Consider the following 27,137-nt stretch of genomic DNA (forward strand, 5'->3'; position numbering starts at 1 on the left):
TGTAAGTGGAACAATTGCTTGGGCAGGTCAGAAATGTGATTGTCATGATATATGAAAGACACTTTTCCTTATTTCTGCTTACAACCTTTCTGTCAAAAATCCAATATGTATTTAATTGTTCAAATAATGTTCTCTAGAAGAGATGATTTGGGGAAATATGAGGATTTATAGTTTATTAGATACATTCTGTAATACACAGTTGAAACTCATTTATATAAAATGAGTACGGATTTTGTTCCATATATCTAAGTATAAGAAAATAAACACATTCATTTCTTTATAGTAAATTGTATTAAACTCTGAGAACCCACTTTCCAGCTGCCAAGTTTTGGGACACCCTCCTCCTCCCTACTTTCTCAAAAATCAGGGTATCCTGTGTGTCTCTAGGGCATGTAAAAAGCATCCACAAAGTCCAATCTATTATTGGGCTCAGTGTCCAAGCTTGATAGTGTATTTGGGGAAGGGTGAGTTTGTCACTGTGTACTGACTGTGGGCCTGGTGACCCTTTATGACAGTTCTAAGCCATGATGGAAGAGGCACTAAAATGCTAACGGAAGAGTAGATTCTGTCCTAGAGTTCATCTAGTATTGCTTCTCAGTTTAAGACACATAACTATGATGTACAACTTGAGCATGCAGTGACAGTCAGATGTTAGAGCACTGGGACAGGTGAAGCACTCTGAGAGCAAGACTGTGAGAAGTAGTCAAAGAGGGTCACTTTTCAGAAGTCTTTGCTCCTCCACCAGATCAACTGGGTGGGCCTTACCTCCCTAATTGCTAACTGGCTGCCTCCACCTATTCTGCCTCCCTGCTCCACCCTAACCTTCACTGGCATCTAGTGGAGGATCTGTCATATCAGAAAATACAGGTCACCATGCAGATGCAGCCTTCTTCTCTTGTGAAAATGTAACCCTCAAAAGAAAATCTCAGACTTGCTTTCTTCTTCCATTGGAAGACGCTCCCTCAAGAATCCAGCCTACACTGCACATTTGTGGTTGTCCCCCATTAAACATTCATACCATTGCCATCAGCTCCTGATTTCTATTTGGAGGTTCATGTTGTTCCAGGGAATCTGACCAATCCCTTGAAAAATCCCACGCATTGAATGGGGGTAACTGATGTTGCTTGTTACTTGATTCAACCCTCCTGGTGGGCAGAAGGTATTCCTAATTCTCCTAATCCAGCCTCTGTCTTAGGCAGGCCCTGTGCATTAAACCTCACAGTGGGGCTTTATCAGTGTTCTTGTTCCCCCTGCCAGGGCTGCAAAACTCTGCCTTGTGTTAGTCTAGTACAAGAGCATGTTTCCTGCCTCTCCTGCAATGGAGGAGTCTAGACCTGATTGAATCTCCTGGATCTCCTTTAGTAGAAGGTGGCTTTGGGCTGGGACTAATGAGAGGTGAAGAGATTTCCTATGCAGATAGCTTTTATTGTTCCTCTAGGATTCCTTCTTTTTTTATCAGATTGGGAAAAAAGTCTAAAGGTTTAACAATATAACTGCTTTTTGGAAAGAAGTTATGCCAAAAAAAGGCCTCTTACATTGCTGAACATGGAGCTAAAATGTCCAACTGCCATAGAGGGGAAACTCAGTGTCAAAAACAAATACATATTAATTTTATCAATAATACCAAACCTATGAATCTACTTCTAAAATATGCTGAAACAATTATGAAACATGTGCAAGATCTTTTTGCGCTATTTTTTTTTTTTTTTTTTGAGGCGGAGTCTTGCTCTGTCGCCCAGGCTGGAGTGCAGTGGCCGGATCTCAGCTCACTGCAAGCTCCGCCTCCCGGGTTCCCGCCATTCTCCTGCCTCAGCCTCCCAAGTAGCTGGGACTACAGGCGCCCACCACCTCGCCCGGCTAGTTTTTTGTATTTTTAGTAGAGACGGGGTTTCACTGTGTTCGCCAGGATGGTCTCGATCTCCTGACCTTGTGATCCGCCTGTCTCGGCCTCCCAAAGTGCTGGGATTACAGGCTTGAGCCACCGCGCCGGGCCTGCGCTATTTTTAAAACAAAAGAGTTGAAACATCCATTAACAAAGACCTGATTGAATAAAAAACATTTATACAATAAAGTCAGCAAAAGAAATTGAAGGAGGAAGATATCTATGTGTAAATATGACATTTTTATGCTATATTGGGAAATGGAAAACATATAGAATGGTAGGTAGGGAGATAAATATTATGGTTAATTTGATGTGTCAACATGGCTAGGTTATGTTCCCAGTTGCTTGGTGAAACACTAATGTAGACATTGCTGTGAAGATATTTTGTAAGTGTAACATTTACAGTCAGCTGGAAAATGAGACTTATTGGAGTACATTCCACCTAGTTATCGAATAAACTTATTTTTCTATTGAAATATTTTTTTTTTTCATTTTGGAACCATGTCAAGTTTTATCTCTTCATGAGTTTAACATTCTTTTATTTTAAAATATTGCTATGTAGTTATGGATATATAAGCAGTATACTGGCTAGTCTTATAAAAAATTTTTTGATTTTTATAAAAATAGAACCATACTACAGAGGAAAGGTTATCAGAGGAGGGGAAAAAAACATTTATCAGACATAAAACAAGTATCTATTCCTGAGATGCATCCGTGTTGGTATCTTTATTTTTTTCCCCTTGTTATACAGTATTGCATTGTGTGAATATACTACAATCTTTAAACTTTCTTGTTGATTATACCTTTCTTCTTTAGTGCTGAAGCCAGTTCTGAATGATTATACTTTTGTAAAAATTATTGTGCAGCTCTTACTACACAAGGGCAAGAGTCTCTAGGGTATTTGTCTAAATGCACAGAAGCAGAATTGTGTGGGGATAAGAGGTTATGGGCACCTTCAACTTACTAGGTGATGCCTGTTTGTTTTTCCAAATCGCACCCCTAGCCAGGAGTGTGTGAGGTGAGTTCTCATTGCTCCACATCCTTAGCAACACTTGTTACTGCCATCTTTTCTAACTTCTGATGACCTGGTAGTTACAAAATGGTTGAATTGTAAATTTCAGTGATTTGTCTCTAGGCATACCTTCAGTAACTTTAAATATTTTTTTCCGAAGTCTTTATCTCTAGTTTTAAATGGTTCTCTTTATTTTTAAATTGTCCTGGGCTTACTTTTATATTGCTTTTTAGATTTTCTTTTATCTGAAATTCTTGATTTTAACTATCCTATTGTGTCTATTAATTCTCATACTAGAGGATTTCCTTTTGTGTTTTATAATTTTTTTATTGCTTGCTTATTTCAGTGGTATTGTATCTGATTGAATCCTGAGCAGCCAAAGGTGCTATGTGGTTTGTGTTTCATTTTGTTTTTGAGACGAGATCTCACTCTGCTACCCAGGCTAGAGTACAGGGGTGTGATCATGGGTCACTGCAGCCTTCAAGTCCTGGGTTCAAGCAATCCTCCCACTTCAGCCTCCCAATCAGCTGGGATTACAGACATTCATCATGATGCCCAGCTAATTTTTTTAAAAAAATTTATAGAGATGGGGTTTTGCTATGTTGCCCAGGTTAGTCTTAAACTTCTGGGCTCAAGTTACCCTCCTGCCTGAGCCTCCCAAAGTGTGGGATTACAGGCATGAGTCACCATGCTGGGACTAGTGCTATGTTCTTTCTCTCGGGTGTTTTTTCATTGGCTTCCGACAGGCACTCCAAGATCCTCAGCAGCTTTGGACCATGTTGACATCTGATAACTTGAGTTGAGGGGTTAGAAACTATTTGTATAAGTTTCAATCTCAAATCCATATGATGCATAAGTTTATGGTTAGAATTTTCATGGAGAATGTGTCTTTGCCCCAATCCCTATCCCAGGTTAAGAAACCAATTTTTAATTGCTTTCTTGTGACTTTTTTTTTCTTTTTCTATTTCACCTTCTGATGAGAAAGCACTGTAAGCATCTTAGCTTTATATAGTCATCTTAATTCCAACTTTTTGATTCACTTAGGTCCAGAGACCACTCTTCTGTCTTTGGGCAGTAAAACTCAAGCCTCTTAATTACCAGGATTAACAGTGCCCCCACCATTAGGACAGCCACAGCCTCATCACACAGGAGTCTGTTTCCTCTTCATGTTAGGCCCTATGATATGCTTCTGTCTATTGTCTTAGGTATGCATGTGTTACAAGGTTATGTTTTATGTAGCATTTCTATACGCTTGTAGTGAAAGTATTCCGAGTTATCTAGCATTTCATATGCTCCAACTTGCAGTCTCTTTAATGTGCTAGTTTATTTACTTATTTTATTTTTAGGTTTTTTTTGTTTTGGTGGTGGTTTTTTTTTTTTTTTCAACTGAAATATCCTAACTATTCAATCTCTAAGCTCTCATGTTCTTCCATCTGCTAGGGCACCTCAGCTTTGCATTATATGTACACTGTTAGATGTCTGGTTTTAGGAACACACTTATTACAGGCACATGGCTCCATGTAATCCTCGGATTAGCTTATGAGGTAAACAACACAATCATCCCCATTTTATCAAGAATGAAATTGAAACTCAGGTTAAGTAATGTGCCTAAAATCATACAGCTATTTATTTTCTCTTTAGAATCTGCGTTTTAGCTATAATCCTGTTCTAGTGATGCAGCAAAGATGTTTTCCTTTTGCATCAAGAACAAGCAAGCATCCTCAACTGGGAGAAAACAGGGTGATCCAGTAGAAACAATTTAAAGAGAAAAATGTGCGTTCACTATGTGAAAGTGCATGTTGCCTTTAACATAACATACTGGTGAGTGAGGCAACGTACTGTTGTGTTGATTTGTCACTAAATTGCTTTCACAGGAGCATATGTGTATGTTGTTTCTATGATCTCCCCAAAGTTTTGTAAGTTCTCATGATACTTGCTATATATTTTAAACAACTGTGGCCTGTAATATTCCTCAGTAGAGTGAACTACAGAAAAGGCCCTGACACGAACCCTTTGTACCATAATATTAGCCAGTTACACTCCCACAGAAAATGGGAGAAGAAAATAGTTAAGATAACTAAGATATTCATGAAAAGTACAGGCCTACTTGTTTCTGAGATGATTCAAAATGATGATGATACCATTAAAAGCCATAGGAATTTTATGGATCTATTTGTGCTATTTTATGCAGCTAGAGTATTGGAGAGCATGGTTGGAGTAGAGCTGTTGGATCAAGCCTTTCATGCATAGCCAATTTTACCTGGACAGTGCAAAGGCCAGCACACTGTTGCTACTTATGGATGAAAAAAATTTTGTGATTTGTTAGTAGCTCTGTAGAATAGATTTCTAGATGTGAAACTGCTGCGTAAAAAGGAATTTTAATGCAATTTTAATATTGCCAAATTGCCTCCTCACACATAACATTATAGTTTATTATCCCATCAACAGTGAAAGAGATGCTCTTTAAAAAAAAAAGTTTAATTTTCACTAAAAATGTTTCTTTTGTTTACCCTAAATAACATTTTTTCCCAAACAATTATTGTTTACATAGGGGGATCATAACAGTGGCATGTAACTAAGTCCTAACTGCCAGTATTTCTTCCTGGAAATGGGTCTACCTTGGTGAGGGGTGAGAATATGAGGGGCAGTTTTACTCCATATAACAGAAAGCAAAGTAGCTGAGGATTAATTTATTGGCATATATATATTATGTTGTTCTAGATACTACTTCTCAAATCTATGCCCTTTTTTTTTTTTTTTTTTTTTTGAGGATCTCTTCTCTTTAAGCATGCTGGAATTCTTGATCCTCAGGAGTGTAGCTCATTTATTTTGTTGCTTTGCTAGTATCCTGGCATACTAATAAGGCTTTTGTGAAATGTCAGCAGTCATAGACTCTTTTTTCTCATCCTGCAATTAGTGAATTTGCTGGCAGACTTCATTGTTCTGTTTTGAGAAAAATTGGCTGTTACAGAAATTGTAGCAGCGTTTATAATTATAGGACAGGAATTAAGGTTATTATTTACTCTATTGGATTTAGAAATTCCTGTGTGAATTTGCACATGTTCTTTAGTGTGTTGATTTTCTATGGTATAAAATTTCTTAAAGTCTATAATCTGTTTATTTCTTTTGTAAGAAGAAAATGACAAAAAGTAACATACTTAAAGATATAGGGTAGGCCAGGCGTGGTGGCTCACCCCTGTAATCCCAGCACTTTGGGAGGCCAAGGTGGGCGGATCATGAAGTCAAGAGATTGAGACCATGCTGGCCAACATAGTGAAATCCCATTTCTACTAAAAATACAAAAAAATTAGCTGGATGTGGTGGTGCACACCTGTAGTCCCAGCTACTTGGGAGTCTGAGGCAGGAGAATCGCTTGAACCCAGGAGGTGGAGGTTGCAATGAGCTGAGACTGCGCCACTGCACTCCAGCCAGGTGACACAGCAAGACTCGATCTCAAAAAAAAAAAAAAAAATATTTTTTCTCGCCAGTTAGACCAGTTTTAGCTAAGACATATTGAAAATCTCCTGTAAGCCAATTAATATGGAAATCCTAAGATGAGACCCTTGTCCCTACCATCAAGGAAATTAGTTGGAAACACAAATGTTTAAGCCAATAATTATTATGTGTAGATTTTTAAAAAATTGAGTAGCAAAGACAAAGAAATAATTACCCCTCCATTAGGAGCTGCAGAATAAAAATCATTTTAAGCATATGCAAAGAATTTGAGACATGTAAGAGTTACACACATCATATTAAAAGACAGGTGATGTTTGGTGGGTGTTTGAGTTTTCTGATGTGCAACAAATTATCAGAAACTTAGTGGCTTAAAACAACATTCATTTATGATCTGAATTTTTGTAGGTCAGAAGTCTAGGCCTGGCTTCTCTGGGTTCTCACAAGGCCGAATTCAAGCATCAGACAGGCTGTATCCTCACGTGAAGATTGGCGTCATCTTCCATGCTTATATGGCTGCTGGCAGAATTCAGTTCCTTGTGTTAGTAAAACTGAGGTTCCCGTTTTCTTGCTGTCAGCCAATGTCTGTTCTCAGGTCCTAGAGGCCTCCACAGTTCCTCATTACATGGACCTTTCTATAGGCAGTTTGCATCACCACTTCAGAGGAACAAAAAAGTCCCTATACATGAAGTTATTGACCGTTTCTAAAAGGCTCCTGCCTGATTAATTTAAGCCCACTCAGGGTAGCATACCTTTTATTTAACTCACAATCAACTGTTTTGAGACCTTAATTATATCTGCAAAATGCCTTCACCTTTGCCACGTAATATTACATACTAACAGGAGTGATATCTCATCACCTTTGCCATATTGAGTGGTTAGAAAGTTACAGGCTCTGCCCCCATTCAAGGGGAGGAGGTTGAAGAAGGAAATGAGGCATGTGGGTAACCTTAGAACTCTGCCTATTTAAGTAGCAACAGGAATTGAACTCTCAGAATCCTTGTTCAGTATTCTAAGGGTCATAGATTCTCTCCTGCAGGTAATGTTGATTTATTGTTAGGTTTTAATCTAAGGCGGACTGCAGTTTAGTAGAATAAAAGATAATTTCTCTGGCTGTGTGAAGAATGGTTTGACAGTTGTGCCGGATGAGCTACAATTAGTTGATTAAACAAGTCAGTAGGATTGTCTCAAGACTGCAGCATTGGCTGTGACCATAAAGACTGGCAGCAGGGACAAATACTAGAAATATTTAGAAGGGAGAATGGAATAGTAACAAGTGAGTGATGGGATATGCTGGTCAATACATAACTGCATTTAACTGCTCTTAATCAAGATTTGATCCTAAGGAGACAAACGGGGTATGAAACACAGTCTACAAAGGATATAAGTGTATCTTATGAAACAATGTTAGAATTTTATAGCAATTGAAGAAAAGCTAAGAGTTTAATTAGGTTGTGTTTATGTAGCAGTCTACATTCTCAAAGCAATCTTTACGTATGGGTAAGCTGTATGTATGCTTACATTGTTAAGCTGTGACAGTAGATATTTTGAGAACTTTTCATATCGATAAAACATCAGGTTATATAAGAGTTGCAAGAAAAGAACAAGGAACTTCATTATGTCTTTTGTTCAGATTCATCAGTTTTCATTTTGGTCCATTTACTTCATCATTCACTCCCTTTATATAGAGATACAGATGTGTACATACACTTTTACATTTGAGAGTAATTTGCAGACATTATGCCTAAATACTTGTGTCTATTTCCTAAAAACAAGGTTTCTATTTGCTAATGTTTTGTGAAAGATTTTCATCTATGTTTATAAGGAATGGTTGTTTGGAACCCTCTTAATTCTTTTGTTAGCTTTTTGTATCAAGGAATACTGGCTTCATAAAACGCGTTGGAAAGAATTCTCTTCTCTGTTTTACAAATTTGTGTAAGATTGCTGTTCTTTCTTCTTTAAATGTTTCATAGTATTCACCAGTTATACTATCTGAGCTTAGAATTTTCTTCGAAGAAGCCTTTTCATAATGAATTGGACTTCTCTACTAGACAAAGGGCTCTTCAGATTCTGTTTCTTCTGTTTGTTTTTAATCAGTTACAAATTTTCAAAGACTTTATCCTTTGCATTTTTTGTTAAATTTATTGGCATTTTTCTTCCCTTACTATCTTATTCTAAGTTTTTATCTTTAAATAATTTCAGACATGTGAACTTTGAAAAAATACCTGTGTACATTCACTCAGATTCCCCAAATGTTAACATTTTAACCCAATTACTTTGTTCTTTCTTTTCTCTTTTTTATACACAGATATTTATAAAATATAATAGGATATAATACATAGCTTTCTGGACTTGATACTCTGTCCTAAATTGCAGATATAATAGCTCTTTATCTCTAAATACAATTGTATGTATTTCCTAATAACAAAGATGTTCTCTTTCATAACCACAGTGTAATTTTCAAAATTGGGAAAGTAACATTGTTACAGTACTATCATCCAAAATACGACCTTACTCAAATCTTACCAATTGTTTCACTAAATATCCTTCATAGTAAAATAAATACAAAATCCCTCATTCAAGTTCCAATTTAAGCTCACATATTTAGTTGTCAAATCTCTCTAATTTCCTTTAATCTAGAATACAGTCATGTGCCACATAAGAATGTTTTGGTCAATAATAGATAGCACATACAACATTGGTCCCACAAGATTATAATACTGCAGTTTCAATGTACTTTTCTACATTTAGAAGCATAAATGCTTGCCACTGTGTTACAATTGCCTACAGTATTCAGTACAGTAACACACTGTACATACAGGTTTGTAGCCCTGGGGAAAAAGGTTATACCATTCAGCCTAGTAGGTGTGTAGTGGGCCCTATTGTCTAGGTTTGTGTAGGTAGACTCTGTGATGTCTGCACAACGATGAAATCATCCATTCAGAACATACTGCTGTCATGAAGTGATGTATAAAGGTAGTTCCCTAGTCTTTATTTTCTTTCGTGACCCTGACATTTTGAAAAATGTTCATTTTGTAGGATGCCCCTCAATTTATATCTTTTTAAAAATATTTTTCTTATTATATATTGTTTCTTACCAGATTTGAGTTACACATATTTTGTGAAGAATATTACAGAAATGATGCGTTATTTTCAATAAATCAGTAGGCATATGATGTCCATTGGACCCATTCATGGTGGCGCTAACTTTGATCACTTGGTTTTATTAGTGTCTATAAATTTTCTTCACCATAAAGTTAATAGTCTTTTGTGTGATTAATAAGTATTTTTTAAACATTAAAATATCTGGTTTCTCATCAAACTTTTATCTATTAGTTTTAGCACTGATCAATGATTCTAGCCTGAAATAGTTATTGCTGTGGTATTTAACAAACAATAATTTTTCATCTCATCACTCTCCCTACATTTTAGTTGCACTGTATTATGAGTTTTTGTATCTCCTCATTAATTTCCTTATTTATTTACTTATGTGAGCATGGTCTTATGGATTATTTTCTTGGATTAAATCGATTTGTATAGTTACTAATTGTTTTTGCTCAAATGCTCTGAATGTGGTCTCTTTCAACTAGGTTCTGTATATGTTGGCACGTCCTAATCATTTTTGAGCTTCCTTACCTCTGGCATGTTCCAGGTGCACGTTGTACTTTGACCCAACGCTGGAGTTAGCCTTTCCTCTGGGAAAACTGGGCTACTTTAGTTGAGGTTGGTATTTTAAAATCATGATTTGGACGTGTTCTCTTTGCTACTGAGTGTCATTGTTTGTAGGCCCCCTAAGTAGACTAAGGTAAGAAATATAGGTATGTGTATGAATATACACACACCTGCCTACGTGCATCCATATCTAGAACCATAAGTTGATGCTGATGCTTTCACTTCCAGTCCAATTCCACAGGGTTAATTCTAACCTTTCTATTTCTATATTTGTAAATCTTTTTTCTGACATTGAGAAATCGCATTATCTAAAAGGTATTATTTCCTCCTTCCTAGAATATACAAAATAATTTTAGTATTGCTAACCCATAAAACTGTGAAAAACACACCTATTACCTAGAGTTTAACATTTGTTGACTATTTCCTTTTAATACTTGAGGTTATAGAGTGAAACTAATGTATTCAAAAGTTACATGAAATGATTCCTTATCCCTCTTTGGTATGATTCTTTATCTGAATTAGTTATGTTCAATTCTCTTTTTATTCTATTTTTATTTTTCCCCTCATCCTTGTTGACTTTTATATTTGCAAAGTATGGTAAGCATTAGTATGGTTCTGAAAGTCAGAACTATACAAAATCTGTACTGAAAAGAGTCATTCCTCTACCTTCTGCCAGCCTTCTATCCTTTCCTGTTTTCATATCCTTTCCACCTATTCCTACAATATAGGTAACCAGTCTTGTTCATTTCTGGTTTGTCATTTCTATATTTATTTTTGTGAAAATGAAAATATATGTATAAATCTTTTCTTCCTTACATTATGGCACCCTACTGTACCTTCTCTTTGCAGTTTGATTTTTTTCATTTAACATTTTTTTTAGGGTTTGTAGTGATGTACTCTCTTTCATTCCTGAAGTTGGTAATTGTGCTTTCTTTTTTTTTTTTAATGATCATTATTATTAGGGGTTGATCACTTTTATTAATCTTTTCAAAGAACTTGCTTTGGCCTTTATTATTATTGTACTCTTTCTCGATTTCATGTACTTCTGCACTTTAGCATTTCCCTTCTACTTCCATTAGGTTTCATTTGCTTGTACATTTCTAGCTTCTTAGATGGAAATACATTTAACAAATTTCACTATCATTCTATTTGACATACTTCTTAATTTCCCTGTTTAACACCTTTGATCTACATATACATTTTCCTATGTATACTTTTTGATTTTCAAGTATATAGAGCTTTTACACATATCTTTTATTTCTAATTTCATTGTGGTCAGAGAATACATTCTCTAACATAGCAATCTTTGGAAACTGTTTCATAATTAAAATTAATGGCCCCGCATATGATTTTTTTTTAAATATTGTACATGGACTTGAACATGTATTCTACAGTTGCCAGGTGTAGCGCTCTATAAATGTTATCTAAGTCACGAAGGTTTATAATGCTCATATTTTCTGTGTTCTGAGTCTTGCTTTGTGGATTTTTTTTTTTTTTTGGTCTAGTTGCTCTGAAGATAACACAAAAAGGAATGTTAAAATTGATAATGAATATTGTGGATCCGTCTATTTCTCCCTTTAGGTCTTTCAATTTTGCTTGCTGTTTTTTGAATCTCTCTTAATAGGCACATAAATTTTTAATTGTTGTATTCTTGAAAACCTAAAAGTTTTATCGTTATGAAATATTCTTTATTTTCTCCTGTAGTACTCTTTGCCTTAAATTCTATTTTATCTGATATCAGTATCTTCACTCCACCTTTTTGATATTCAATGTTTTCATGATGTATTAGGGTTTTCATTTTTTATCCTTTTATTTTTAGGTTATTAGTTTGTCCTTGGATTGCTATAAAGATATACATGAGACTGGGTAATTTATATATAAAAAGGTTTAATTTGTTCATGGTTCTGCAGGCTGTACAGGAAGCATGGCAGCATCTGTTCAGCTTCTGGGAGGCCTCAGGAAACTTACAATCATGACAGAAGGTGAAAGGGGAGCCAGCACTTCACATGGCTGGGGCAGGAGGAAGAGAGAGGGATGAGGTGTTACATACTTTTAAACAACCAGATCTCACAATCACTCACTCAATATCACAAGAACAGGACTAGGGGAATGGTGCTAAACTATTCATGAAAAACTGCCCCCGTGATCCAGTCACCTCCCATGAGGCTCCACCTCCAGCACTTGGGATTACATTTCAACATGAGATTTGTGCAGGGGCACAGATCCAAGCCATATTTGTTATCTTTGTCTTTAATTCAAATGGTATCATTTTTTAGACAGCATATATAGTCAGCCCTTCTTATCCATGGGTTTTACAACTGTGGATTCAACCACTCAAGATTAAAAAGATTAAGGAAAAACACAAAAAATACAACAATAAAATACAAATAAAAATGCAAATAAACTATTTACATAGCATTTACATTGTATTTGCTACAGACTTGTTAGTAATCTAGAGGTAATTTAATGTCATGTACCGCAAAATGACATTTCAATAAACAGCTGACCATATATACAATGGTGGTCTCTTAAGATTATAATACCATATTTGTACTATAACTTTGTTTAGATATGTTAAGATACACAAATACTTATTGTGATACATTTGCCCACAGTATTTCAAACAGTAACATGCTGTACAGTTTATAGCCTAGGAGAAATAGGCTATGCTTAAGTGCAGTAGGTGAAACCATCTAGGTTTGTGTAAGTACACATACAATAATGAAATCACCTAAGTATGCATTTCTCAGAACATATCCCCATTGTTAAGCCATGTGTGATTATGTACGGGAGGATGTTTGTAGGTTATATGCAAATACTATACCATTTTATGAGACATTTGAGCACTCATGAATTTGTTTAGGGTTTCCCTGTGTCTTTTTTCTTTCTTTCCTTAGGTTGCTCAAACATTTTTTAGAGGACAATTTTATTGGCATTTTAACTATACATCTTGATATTTTTGGTGGTTACCCTAGAGATTATAACATGCATTTTAACCTATCATGGTCTACTTAGGGTTCACACTTTACCCATTAATGTAAAATACTAGAAATGTGCAACATCATAGTTCCATTTAACTATCCATCCTTGAGGCTATTGATATTTATATTATACCTATTACTTACAACTCTACTTATGGTGTTAAAATATTACAATTTCTTAAGTAGTTGTGTCTTTTAAATAAGGAAAAAAAAAGAGATTCTTATTATTTACCCATGCATATCACTTTTGGTGTTCTATACTAGTTTCTGGAGTCCTGAGTTTCAATCTGTTATCATTTTCCTTAATTTGAATAATGTTCTATATTAGTTCTTGAATTTGAATAATGTTCTATAGTAGTAGTTCTTGAAATCTGCTGGCAACAAATTCACGCAGTTTCTACTTATCTGAAAATATCTTCATTTTACCCTTATCTTGAAGCTGATTTTCATTGGATATAGATTTCTGGGCAAAATTGTTGTTCTTTTGTCTTCTAGCCTCCTTTGTTTTTGATAAGAAATTAGCCATCATTCATATTGCTGGTAGTATGTCCTTTATCTTTTTTCACTGGCTGCTTTAAGAATAGTCGGTTTATCTTTGGTTTTTAGAAGTGAGACTACAATACCCCTAGGTATGATTTTTTTTGTAATTATCCTGATTGGGATTTGCTCAGCTCATTGGATCTGCTAGTTTGTTTCTTTTCCCCCAAGTTTGGGGAATATTTGGCTGCTTTTTTTCTTTTTCAATTTTTTCCCACCTTGTTTTATCTCTTCCTTACTCTGGGATTTCCATTCCACACACATGCACACACATTCTCTGAAGTGAACTCAATATTGTATTGTCTTCATAATAAAACAAAAGATGAAGTTTAGAACTGCATCATTTGGCTTTTTCTCTCATCTCTCACTACTTTAAAATTCTTGCATTTCTTAATAGTCAGCATTCTCTTAGATCTGCAGTTCGGCTCAACACATTTAAGCCTCATCACAATCTTCTTTGCAGTTTTGCAGAGACTTTTCCAGAAAATCTGCTTGGTCGGCCCACCATAGCCTGCTCTGCTTCCTGTCAGAATGAAGCTAGCATACCAAAATCCTTGACCTCCTTGTACTGTGTGTCTTCATGGCATTGATGCTTGTCACATTTCTTTTAGGAATGTTCTCATGTTTTCTCAAGTACTACAGCCTGGGGTCTGTTGCATACATTTTAGAACACTTACTATTGTCCCATAAGTCTCTGAGTTTCTGATTTATTTTTCAGTCTTTATTCTCTCTGTTCTCCAGATTGGATAATTTCTACTAAGATCCAATCTACCTTTAGGTACTAATCTACAGAAGATAATCTATCTCTACATTCACTGATCTTTTTTCTTCCCCTTGAATCCAGTACTCTTGTAAAGCCTTTTCAAATAAATTTTCATGATATTTTATTCTTTGGCTGTGGAATTTTCATTTTTTTCTTTTGTTTAACTGCCTAGTTTCCCTGCCTTCTTTATTCATTATGACATGTTTGCCTTTACTTTTTGAAACATTGATTTAATATACCCTTTTGAGTCCTTGTTTGCAAATTCCAACATCTTGAACATTTCAAATTCAGTACCTATTGACTGTTTTTTGTCTTGACTGTGGACTACATGTTCCTTTGTGAGTCTACTAGTTTATTCTATACTACATGTTCTAAAGGAAACATGGTAGGGACTGTGATTCAGTTTTCCTCTAAAGGGTGTTTGTTTGTTTGTTTTCTGATAGGCAGTCCACCTAAACAGCAATTGTCTCTCTTGCAGTGGATGCAATCTGAGATCTCTGCTCAGTTCCTCTAGCCTCACAGATAATGTTTTACAGTCTGAACCTTGGAGTCCCCTGAATTTGTATTTACAGTTTGGCCAAGGATTTGACAGGTATTCATATGTAGATTTAGGGGCTTCCTCCTTTTCTAAATTTTCCCCTTCACTTTCTAGCTATTTTGGCACCTCTAAACTCTATGGTCTTACTTCCGTTCCTATGCCTTTGACTTTCTTCCTGAATTCTTTCCATTCATTTTCCTGCAGATTAGGGAATGTCCACAGGTGCAAAGCTTACTACACCTGAATCTTATCCACAGCAGTGCCCTTCTTTCAAAGGCCAACTTTCAATTTCATCCTGCTTTCAATTTTTCTTCAGGCCTTCAAAAAAATAGTTGTTTTTGCTGTATTTTGCTGTTTTGTCTAGTGTTTATAAATCTTGTCTGTGGATGAATAAATTTGATAAAAGCTTCACTGCCATTATAGTAAGTAGATCATGGATAAGCAGATTTTTCTAGGTGGAAAGATCAATGATGTTAAGTCCAGATACAATATGAACCACATACATAACTTAAATTTACTAGTAGCCATATTAAAAATCAGTGAAAATACATAGAAAAAAATACATTTTATTTAACTGAACATACCCAAATGTTACTGTTTCAACAAGTAATCATTATAACATGAAGATATTTTCCATTGTTTTTAATATTTAATCTTTGAAATTCTGTGCATATGTTTCACTTTCAGCAAAACTCAATTCAGACAGTAAATGTTTAATAGTTAAAGAGAAATGTACTAATAAAATAATGTAATTATGTTTAATTGAAAAATATCTTATATTGCTTCAGTTTTAAAATTTAAAATTAACTCAGTTAAAATATAAAAACTTAATTTCTCAGTTCTGGTAGCCACTTGTCAAGTACCCAGTAGCCACATGTGACTAATGGCTACCACACTGAGCAGGACAGGTCTAGATGATAAGAAAGGATTTCTATATTTTCACCAAGTGACGTGATCTTGATATAAAGTACAAGTACAATTTTATAGAAATTAAAAGTAATTTATATTTAAACACTTCTATTTGGATAAAGAAAAAAACTGTTTTTCAATATTTGCAAAGATGAAAAAAAATCCTAAACTTGCAAATACGATTTTTCTAATAGCAAAGCAAAATTGGTTTTCATAATTATACATCATGTGCAGAATTTGTCAACAAATTACTGTTTTTAATAGAACACATTGTTCATTCTTCTATGTACTTGTCCTTTTGGGATTCATATTTAATAATATCCTGGCTATAAAAGCTCACTAGTTTGCAAGTGTCCCTTTTTGTTGACTAATTATAATGATGATGTTGTTGATTATTGAAAAAGTGGTCTTTTGGTATTATGGTCATAATTGTCTTGATAGAAGTGTGTGTCTCAATTGGCTTATGTAAAATTCCAGCTCTGTGAAATAGCACAATTCTCATAAATGATTGACCTGGTAGAAAATGTATCTACAAACTGAGAGTTTCCTTAGCACTCAATTTGGGGTGGTAGTGCAGTGAGAGCCTATGTTATAATTCTAATGAGACTTCAAGTTGCTTATAAGTTTTACTGCCGTATCTGACTGATACTATTTGTGCTGAATTCCATCAGTGTCTAAACAAAATGAAGAATATACATAACACTCAAAAATCAAAATCTAAAAATTACAGGATCATAAGGCAGGAAACTTTGAATATGACAAAGCATAGTGATATCAATTTGCACCATATAGTGGGGCCCAAGTGCCATGCATATACAGTAAATATAGTAGATGACATAAAGGCAGATGTAGAGGAAAAATGGATATAAGAACAGTAATACTGTCTCTCTTCTTGATCTACTGGACCAAACAGGTATCAGGTAATTAGAGAAGAGAGAAGTTTTCATTGCTCAGGGCAACTCAGTAGACCTTTGGGGCATGTGGTGTCAGATATTTGAAAGCTTCCTGAGCACTTACTATGTATCATGTAAGGGTGACATTCTAGGAATACTATCGTAGTCCCTACCCTCAAATAGATAAGAATCCAGTGGGCAAATTGCCAGGCAAAGTACTAAGAGTTTTACATTTATGACCTTATTTAATTCACTTAAAGACAAAAAAACAAATAAGGTGGCCATTCTTCAGGGAAGAAAGTTGAGGCCTGAAATATGACTTCTTTAGAGTTACCTAAAATGCATGTATCAGGACATGGATTTAAAGACAGGTTTGAATTACTCCAGATGCCACACCATAGTCTTAGCCATCATTCCTAATACCTAAGAGAGGTCATCTCTGAACTGGCATCTCTTTGTTCTATATGAACAACCCCTGCCCACACACCAGGATGTAATTCTTTGGAAATTTAAAAGCCTGGATATTCATATTTTCGGCTCTGTTGCTCTAATGAGAAGAGATTATTTCTATCTGTTCATAAAACTTGTTTTTGTCAGATGGCAATGTTGTACATTCTGGGTTCACAAGGATATTGTCCTAGATCTTTTACCCTGGGGCTTCAGTAGCTTTTGAACTCGAAGGTGTGATTCAGGCTTTCAAGAGTGGGTTATCCTACTCCTTTGAATTTAAACAACAGGATCTGAACCTGCAAGGGTCCCTACATGATCTTTCCCAACCCTATTGTATTTCAGGTTTGGATAACAATTCTAAGGAGGTAGGAACTTGTTCAAGATCCGGGAGTCAGTGTCAGCCATTAGACTCAAACTTGCCTCTCGACTCCCAGGTGTGAGTATTTCCTGTGTCAGACACCTTTTGCCTTTCAGAACCTCTTGTATTCTCAAAGTTTGGACCAAATATTGTTGTAGGACTTTCTCCTTGGTTCAGTTAAAGGCTGGGTTCTTGTCACACAGCCATATGAAAGATTAGGCTTGCAGACACTTGGAAGGGTGAGAAGGGCAGGGTTTATTGGATGAAAAGGAATAACAGGAAACGGGGACTCTCAGCAAAGCAAGTCCTGCTACTAGGCTTCCTGCCTCGCAGATTGAATTCCAGGTTCCCACCCTGGAACAGGGGAGGCCAGGCTCCTATCGCCTGCAAAGGGCGTGAATTTCCGTGGCTCCACTGCGATCTCCCAGTGTGCAGGCTGGTCGGAATTTCTCCGGGTACCCCTTTACACCTGGCTGTCTCAGTACAAGTATAAATAGGAAAATAGGCATGACAGAACTTCTGGGGGTATCCAGAAGTTATAATTCTCTCATCCAACAAGGAGGCTGAAATATTGTGAGCATTCCTATGGGTGTGGACTCCTAGGTGGAGAGTGAGTAGAGGGCCACTCAATTTAATTATTCTTGAAAAAATAAATTCTCTCCCACAGTGGGAGGAACAATTTGCTTACTTCGTTAGCTAGATGTTTTCATTAAGTATCATGGTTATAAATTGCTGATAGGGAAATTTATATTTCAGAATCAGAATCTCAGGACTGTTTATTGTGCCATTCTTTCCTCCTTCCCTAGCTAATGATTAAACCCCACTTAAATATCCCCAACAAATAACATCATCTAGCATCTCCTTTGGAAGTTTTTCATATGCAGTTTATTTTTTGTTATTTATAACTCTATCACACAAATATTAAAATTAACCCCATTTTACAAATGACTTGGCTGATATATGTTAGGAAACAACAATTGATAACTGGGCACAGAAAGAATTAGGACTTGTTCTGTCTGAGTCATAACCTGTGCTCCACCCTCTCTCACATAAAATTTTGCTTGCATACTTCCAGTGTTAGGGAACTCATTATTACTCTCCAGGGACAGGAAACCCATTACTACCCGGGACCTTCCTGAATATCTGTGGGTTGTTGCGATTATGAGAAAGCTCTTCCTTTAAAGGGACTGAAATTTGTTTCTATTGGGCTTCTGAAAATTAATCTTACTTTATTTCCTTGTTCTATACGAGCACAAGTGTAATTCTTTTCACACACAGTGGTCCTTAAAGAATATTAAAAGAATTCCTCTGGCATCCCTTTTTCTTTTTCCTTCCTCAAGTTATATATATATTCTAATTTCTTTCAAATGGTTCTCTCCCCTACCCTGCCCCACCCTGGGACATAATTTCTAGTTACCTTGCCTTTGGGTCCCTCTGAACTCCTTTCACTTTAAATGAGCCTTAGAGTAAGGCTTCTGTTTTGACTGATGTCTGAGATTGGGTGAAATGTATTATTAAGAGGAGAAAGAAATTATTCAGTATGGTGGCTTAGATAATATAAAATTCTTCTGTTACACATTCAAGTTCAGAGGTGAGTGGTCTAGGCTAGCAGCATTGCTCTGTGATCCTTAGCACAAGACTTCCAGGGTTGCTATTATCCTCATTTGTCAGCCAGCAGTCAGAGCATCAGTGGAAAGAAGCTCTATCTTTAAGAATAGCGAGACTCTGTCTCAAAAAAAAAAAAAAAAAAAAAGAATATAACTGGAAGTTTTGCATATCACTTCCAAATTTGTTCAGGTGCCTGGGATGGGAAATGCCACCTTTACCTGGGCAGCCATGTTCCTGGTGAAAACTCAGGAGAGTGGGCCAGACCTGATGGCTCATTCCTATGATCCCAGCACTTTGGAAGGACCACTTGCTCCCAGGAGTTTCAGGCCTGTAGTGAGCTATGATTGTACCGCTGCATCCCAGTGGGGGTGACAGAGCAAGACCCTGTCTCTATTTAAAAACCAAAAATGAATTTTAAAAAACCTCAGGAGATTCTATACTGAAAGGATGAAAGGAAACATGGATACTAGAGGATAGTTGCGGATTCTGCCACATAGAGTAAGGTGTAAATAAAAAGCAAATGTCAGGGAAATATTGATCAGGGCCTGGAAACAGAAACCAGGAAGTTTCAGTTCTTTGTTTTATCTGACTTCTAGTACATGACTTACAACTTTGTCTTCAATTCTAAAAACAATATTAATTGTATTCTTTTTTTCTATTTCACAAAGATAGTGTGATTCTTTTTTTTTTTTGAGACGGAGTCTCGCTCTGTCGCCCAGGCTGGAGTGCAGTGGCGCGATCTCGGCTCACTGCAACCTCCGCCTCTCGGGTATCCTACATTCTCCTGCCTCAGCCTCCCGAGTACCTGGGACTACAGGTGCCCACCACCACACGCAGCTAATTTTTTGTATTTTTAGTAGAGACGGGGTCTCACCATGTTAGCCAGGATGGTCTCGATCTCCTGACCTCATGATCCACCCGCCTCAGCCTCCCAAAGCGCGGGGATTACAGGTGTGAGCCACCATGCCTGGCCTGTGATTCATTTGAAAAAGTAATTTTACTCGTGTACTGAATGGCTGTATTGTGTAGTTATGGCTGGTGTGATTATTCCTGAAGTGATCTGTTTGGAATGGCCACATTTTTAGGACCTGGAGAGGTAGAATTATAGAAGATTCTCAAATTCAAGAAATAGTAATAAAGTTATTCAGAAAAATGTTATTATACATTAAAGCTCTTCAGTTATCTTTTTTGTCCTCGAGGTTTAATGGATCTTTGGGGGAAAACCAGTTTGGGGTTAACTTTTTTATGTTAAGCAGACATTTGATACAATTATTTTCCTTATTGAGTTGACTTTGGACAGTGAAACTGGTTCTGGTAATTCTACTGTGATTTCATTGATATGATAATTGGTTGTACCGAGGATGAATCCGGAGCATTTAAAAGTTGTACAATAAATAAAATGTAAGCTCTGCTGAGCCCTGGGCATTTTTATTAAGGCTTTATGCAGCAAATTCTACTTAGAGAACAAAGCATATGCCTTGAGGGTGAGAAAAAGTGGTTTTCATAGGAAGAATTTGGGATCAAAAGGTACTTACCTATCCCTACCCCTAGAGTCTAGAAGTAGATATGTGAACCCATGAATAGGTCCCAGACTGCCCCTGAGCCACGTCTGGTTCCACACATTATTGTTTCTTTACTTCTACTAGGTAAATATACTCTTCTCACCATACTTCCTGATAAATTGTGACTCTGGTGAGGTGATCTATAAAAGGCTACTGTCTTAGGAGGTTTCAATCTTTGTGTCAGGCCCCATTGCCATAGCAGCAGGGACTGTAGGGCCCGTAGCAGAGGCTGCTAGCATGTCTGCTCTCCCATCTTCCTTTGTAACAGGCTGTTAATAGGCAGTGCCTATGTGCCTAGCTGAAAGCTTGCCTTTCCCGGTTTCTCTTGCAGATGGGGGCTGCGGCCACTAGATATGAACAAAGTCATCAAATAGTGCCTCTGTGAAAGCTTCTAAGCAAGACTAAGCATGATGAGGTGTATACTTCGGCTACTATCTCACCCTGACTTTCTGTTATGTGGAATGTGGGTGTGATGGCAAACTTGATGGCAGCAACCATGAGCTAAGGTTGAAGGGAAGAAAGAGGAGCCTGGGTCTCTGACTTGGGGGCTGCTCTATATATCACACTGGAACTGCCTGGTCCTGGCCTACTTTGGGGGCCCAAAAGATCTATGTTCTATTTACACCATGTGTCTTAGGGCAAGTTTCATAGAAACAGAGCCTCAGACCAGGATTCAGGTGTAAACTTGTGAAAGAGAGTGAAGCACCAAGGGGAAATAGGGGAGAAGAATGTGGTCCCACATGAAGCCTAATCTTGACCTGATCTGTGAGGATGTGGGGAATTCCAGAGCATAAACTGCCCAGGGAGTGGTCCTGCAGAGTCCTCACATTTTGAGGCAAAGGGGTCAGCCCTTCGTACCATGTATGAGTCAGCCATTGGCTGTCGGCTACCTCCAGAAGGTGTTACATACAGAACTTTCTGGAGGAGGCCACTCTTGTCAGCTGGGACAGTTCTCCAGAGGAGAGGCACAGCGTGAGCAATCAGCCAGTGCCTCATAGAGGCTGGTGTCTGGGTATGCCAGCCCAGAGCACACCCAGGCTGAGCTGGATAGGGTGTTGCAGTGTCTTCTATAGTCCACCCCAAACATTGCTCAGAACCACTTGCTTGTCATATGACATTCATTTTATCCAGTTATGGCTTCTCCAGGATTCTGGGTTCAAGAATCGTGGGGAATTTTTTTTCTTTTTTTTTTTAGATGGAGTCTCACTCTGTTGCCAGGCTGGAGTGCAGTGGTGCAATATTGGCTGACTGCAACCTCTGCCTCTCGGGTTCAAGTGATTCTTCTGCTTCAGCCTCCCAGGTAGCTGGGATTACAGGCACCTGCCACCATGCCCGGCTAATTTTTATATTTTTAGTAGAGATGAGGTTTCACCATGTTGGCCAGGCTGGTCTCGAACTGCTGGCCTCAAGTGATCTTCCCACCTCGGCCTCCCAAAGCGCTGGGATTACAGGCGTGAGTCACCGCACCCAGTCAAGTCCTGGGAAATTTTTAAGAGAAGGATTAGTGGGATGAACTACAGCACCTGCTGCAGTAGTTAGTCCTGGGCTGAAGCATACTTAACTCCTTTCTCTGCCCCTGATCCTAGACTCCTTTCCCTCTCAGCTAGCACTTCTCAGATCTGGGTGGCTTGCCTTAGGCTGATCCTCATCTCTAATATGTCTGAAGCTCTGGTTACATGCTTTATCAGGCTATGCTTGATCAACTTTCCCATTTAGGGTTAGAATTAGGCACAGGAGTATCAAGAGATGCTCCAGTATTAGGAGAAGCTCTCCTAATGAGTAGGGGAAATAATTCATTCACCACACACCACAGACCCAAGGCTGTGCTCACCTGTTTTAGTAAAAATATCACATTCAGCACAGAAGACCCAGTGGAGACCTCTGCTTGAGAAATGTATTGTTTAACCCATTATTGTTTTGCCATGGTCCATTTTCTTTCTTTCTTTTTTTTTTTTTTTTTGCAGGGATGGGACTAATTATATAAGATTATGATGGAGACTATCATTCCTACATCCTTTATGTCTTTTTTGGGTTAGGGAGAGACAGGGTCTCACCCTGTTACCCAGGCTGGAGTGCAGTGGCATAATCACAGCTCACTGCAGCCTCGATCTCCCAGGTTCTAGCAGTTCTCCTACCTCAGCCTCCTGAGTAACTGGAACTACAGGTATGAACCACCATGCCTGGTTAAATTTTTATATTTTTGTAGAGGTGAGGTCTCACTATGTTGCCCAGGTTGACCTCAAACTCCTGGGATCAAGCAATCCTCCCATCTTGGCCCCCAATAGTGCCAAGATTATACCTTTATGTCTTTGAGAGTGATGCTAATCTGTTATGCCACCTGTGTGCAATGCTGTTTTTGATTTATCATGTTAGCTAGACATGGGAGTAGTTTTTGTGGCTATAGCCTAATCTTTTCTATTATGGTAGTTCTCATCCTACAGGTTGAGAAAACAATGTGAAGGTTCTGCCAACTGCTAATTGTGTCCTTTCTAATAAAACACTTGGGATCTAGGGACATGACCACCAGTTGGCCTGGATCTATAGACCAACTGGTGGTCATGGGAGAGACCTAAGAAACCTGATCTAGAACTCCATTTATTGTTTACTTAATCCCTCAGTCTAATAGGTAGGACATAATACTGCTTCACTTCTTTGGATATCAGTAATTAATATCAGTATTAACCCAGACCCTGTCTCCAACAGCCCTCAAATGAATTGAATAGTCTCTTTCCCATGGTATTTTGTCACCCAAGAATATGGTGATAGGTATTTCTGGGGAAGAGCTGGTTGAAATCTCTGCTGTATATACTTCTGATGTTGCAGTGTCTTTTTCTCATGGGAGACTTGCCTACTTCTTCAGTCAATAGGTTCTAGGTGTGAGAATGCTCAGGCCTGGAAACTGGACAGGGATCATAATTATCCATTGAAGCGACCAACTGTATTGCCCCTAGGAACATCATGTTTTATAAACCAACACCATAGAATCCTGCAGGTCAGAGTATGGCTCACCCCTGTAGCTGCCAGTCTAACCTTGCTGCTGATTATGGTAATTACGTCCACTGTTTTTGATGTTGAAGTGCTGCCACCTGGCGTCAGTATGGTAATCTACCTCCCATTGGTGTTAGAAAACCCAGTTTTGCAACAGCATTTCCTATTGTCAGTGTAAGCCTCAGATGCCACCACTGATGAACTATGAATGATAGTGGTCCCCTCCCCTCCAAACAGAAGCAAGTGGGTGATCGTGAGAATAATACTGGCCACTGATCTCATTGGAGCAGTGCTGTGAGCACTGCATTTCTTAATTCTTTAGTAAAATGAAATGTCCTCTGAGCCCTTCTGAACTTAATCAGCTAGTAGGTTTTCCAGTATATAGTAGAAACATCCTAGTATACCCACTTCTCTGTGCCTGTTGATTCTGTTCTCCACAGTTTGCCAGGGCAATTTGGCTATCCCTATTTTTAAGGCTGGCTATGTCTCTTTCCAAGTTTCCAAATATCACCTTGGCAAAATATTAGAACCCTCTCCCAGAGTCTTTTCAGTGTGTTAAATCTTGCCTGAGAATACTGTCCCATATCAACAAATCCTCTTACCTAACTTTAATAATCCATTCCTCTCCACCTTTATCTAGCACAAAGATTCTCTAGGTTCCGGGACATGTAAACAACATTTATGGTTCTACTGGCTGAGACTCCGTCTTCTCTTTTAGCACATCCATAACGTTTCCAGTTGGGTCATGATGAGATGTCACATTAGTTACTGGTCTGGTGCCTAGAAGGGAGGTTAGGATAGATCCTGAGAAAAGCCAGCATTGCATTTTAAGGGACCTACTGCACTTAGGGTTTCTTCACAGCCATCAAGGAAGGGAAAATGGGCCACTTGTGTAATCCTAAAGGATTCAGGATTATCTTGGCATTCTTATTGTTCAACATATCCAAGAACACATATGCAAATAACCTCATCCCAAGTAGGAGACATCTTTTCTTATCAGGGGCCTCAGTTTGGTATAAAAGACGTGTCTAAATAAGAATTCAGTCTTCTCTGAAGTTCTGCCTCTTCTAAAATTAATGCCTGTGCCAAATTTTTAGCTGTCTACCCTCTAGCTGCAGGAGATGAGGGTCATTTTTTAAACGTTACTGAGCCATATTTTACATATCATATAATTTACCTATTTTAATTCACACACCATTTACACCATTCACACAATTCAATAATTTCTTTTTTAGTGAATTTACCTGGTGGTAAATTTATATCAGAAATCAGTTTTTGAGCATTTCCATCACTTCAATAGGATCACACATGTCTATTTAGCAAGAAGTTAGGAGGATCCTCTTAAACTCTGTTGAACCTGCTATAGTTTACCGCTGAGCACAGAGACCAAATGTACTTCCACTTGAATGTGATTCCAGACCAGATGGAGTCAATGGAACAGCCAGGGGCTCTATGACCAGTATTAGGGTACCTTCTTGAGCAAAACACCAGCAAGTGGGTGATTGTGAGAATAATACAGGCCATTGCTCTCACTAGACCAGTGCAATTAGCAGTGATCCACAAACATAGAGCTGCTCAGCTACTGGCTCCTAAACCTGAAGGAGCATCAGAATCAGAGAAATGTATCAGAAATATATGTGCTTAGGTTCTGCTGCCAGAGATTTTGATTTACCAGGTTGAGGGGTACAGAGATTGATATCCTTAGCAGAATCCCAGGGTGATTCACATGACCCATCAGATTTGGGAGTTGTTATTCTGGGTTATGTGTAAGTTTGCTTTTTTGTAGTATCCATATATTTTTTTCTAGGAAGCATAGTTGTGTTAATAGTATTGGGTCAGAAAGGGTTGGATATATTATTTTTTTATTCATGGTTTCTGTACAGAAAACAAAACTCAGTTATTGGTTACTTCACACTCTTGTGCAGAGAAGAGATGTATATCTATTTTCTGAAATAGAAAAGTATCAGCTTTGCCCTCAAGGAGCTAAACCTGTAATGCTTCAGTTTGTTGAATTAATGACTCTAAACATAAGGCAGGCAAGAATGACTTGCGAAGATGCTCTGACCCAAAGATAAGGAAGCTGAAGTTCATAGCATATTAGAAGCATAGAATAGGATTTGAAATTTCCTGGAAAGTTGTCACTTCCATTGATAATCCACTAATGAGCCCAGGTCATTTTTTGTGGTTCTGTCCAGCTTCAGGATCTCACAACTCTGATTAAGCAACGTAATTGCTTAGAATGGAGGGGAATATTGGATCATAACACTGGTCAAGCATGAACATCCCTACACTAGCTAACTGGAAATGTGTGAGTATTCACTAAAGATAAGCTTCTTTAACTCTTTCTACCCCCACATCAGATTTCTCAGCAGATCCTCGCATCTTTCTTGGAAATATACCCAGAGCTGGGCCATTTTTTCACTTTTTCTCCTGCAAACACTTTAATCAATGTCTCCATTACCTTTTTCTGGAATTATTACAACAGCCTTCTAACTGGGCTCGCTTCATCCTTGGCATCCCCCTAAAGACACATACACTCACTCACACACACACACACACACACACACACAGAGACACACACAGAGACATACACACACATAATTGGTATTAGGGCAGACAAACTGATTCTATGAAAATACAGTCTCTATTTGAAGTCTTCCCATAGCTCTGCACCTCACTCAGAATAAAAGTCAATGTCATCATGATCACAGGCCCCCCGGTTACTTCAACAAGCTCATATCCTGTTACTGTTTCTCATGCTCAATCTGCTGTAGTCAGAATAATGGCAAGCTGTCTGTGGATTGAACATACGAGGTGAGTTCCTGTCTCAAGGCATTTGTACTGTGGTTTCCTCTGTCTGCAATGTTCTTCTGCAGACATCTGCATGGGTCACTTCTTCAGTTCTTTCAGACCTTTTATTCTGCCATCACCATCTCAGTGAAGTCTTCCTTGTCCATCTTATCTAATTCTAAGATTTAACCTAAGAATATTTTTTATTCCCTTTTTGTGCTCTATTTTATTTTTTTCTAGACGGAGTTTCTCTGTCACCCAGGCTGGAGTGCAGCGGCACAGTCTCGGCTCACTGCAAGCTCCGCCTCCTGGAGAGCTCATGCCATTCTCCTGCCTCAGCCTCCCGTTTTTGTGCTCTATTTTACACCTTCAGTATCTAACTATTTATTCTAGTACATATTTTACTTATGTATCTTATTTACTGTCTATCTCATCGACTAGACTAATGAAACCTCTATCAGGACAGAGCAGTGCCCGGTTCCAGGTGCTCAGGAATTTCTGGAATTGAAAATTATCTATTATATGATTATCACCTCACCATTTAATCTTGGAATTTCTTAGATTGTGTTGTGAGTGTGATAAAATTGGAATGTTCTTTCAAAAAAGTAGAATGGGTCACTGAAAGCTTGGGAAGATTGGATTTTGTAATCAAGCCTGTTCATGTCATAAACCTCTGACTTCAGCAATCAGGGTGCAAATGCTGTGAGAAACTCTAACATCATTTTAGTCCAGTCTTACATT

Source organism: Trachypithecus francoisi, unplaced genomic scaffold (genome assembly GCF_009764315.1).
Source record: "Trachypithecus francoisi isolate TF-2019V2 unplaced genomic scaffold, Tfra_2.0 Lachesis_group2, whole genome shotgun sequence".
NCBI classification, from domain to species: Eukaryota; Metazoa; Chordata; class Mammalia; order Primates; family Cercopithecidae; genus Trachypithecus; species Trachypithecus francoisi.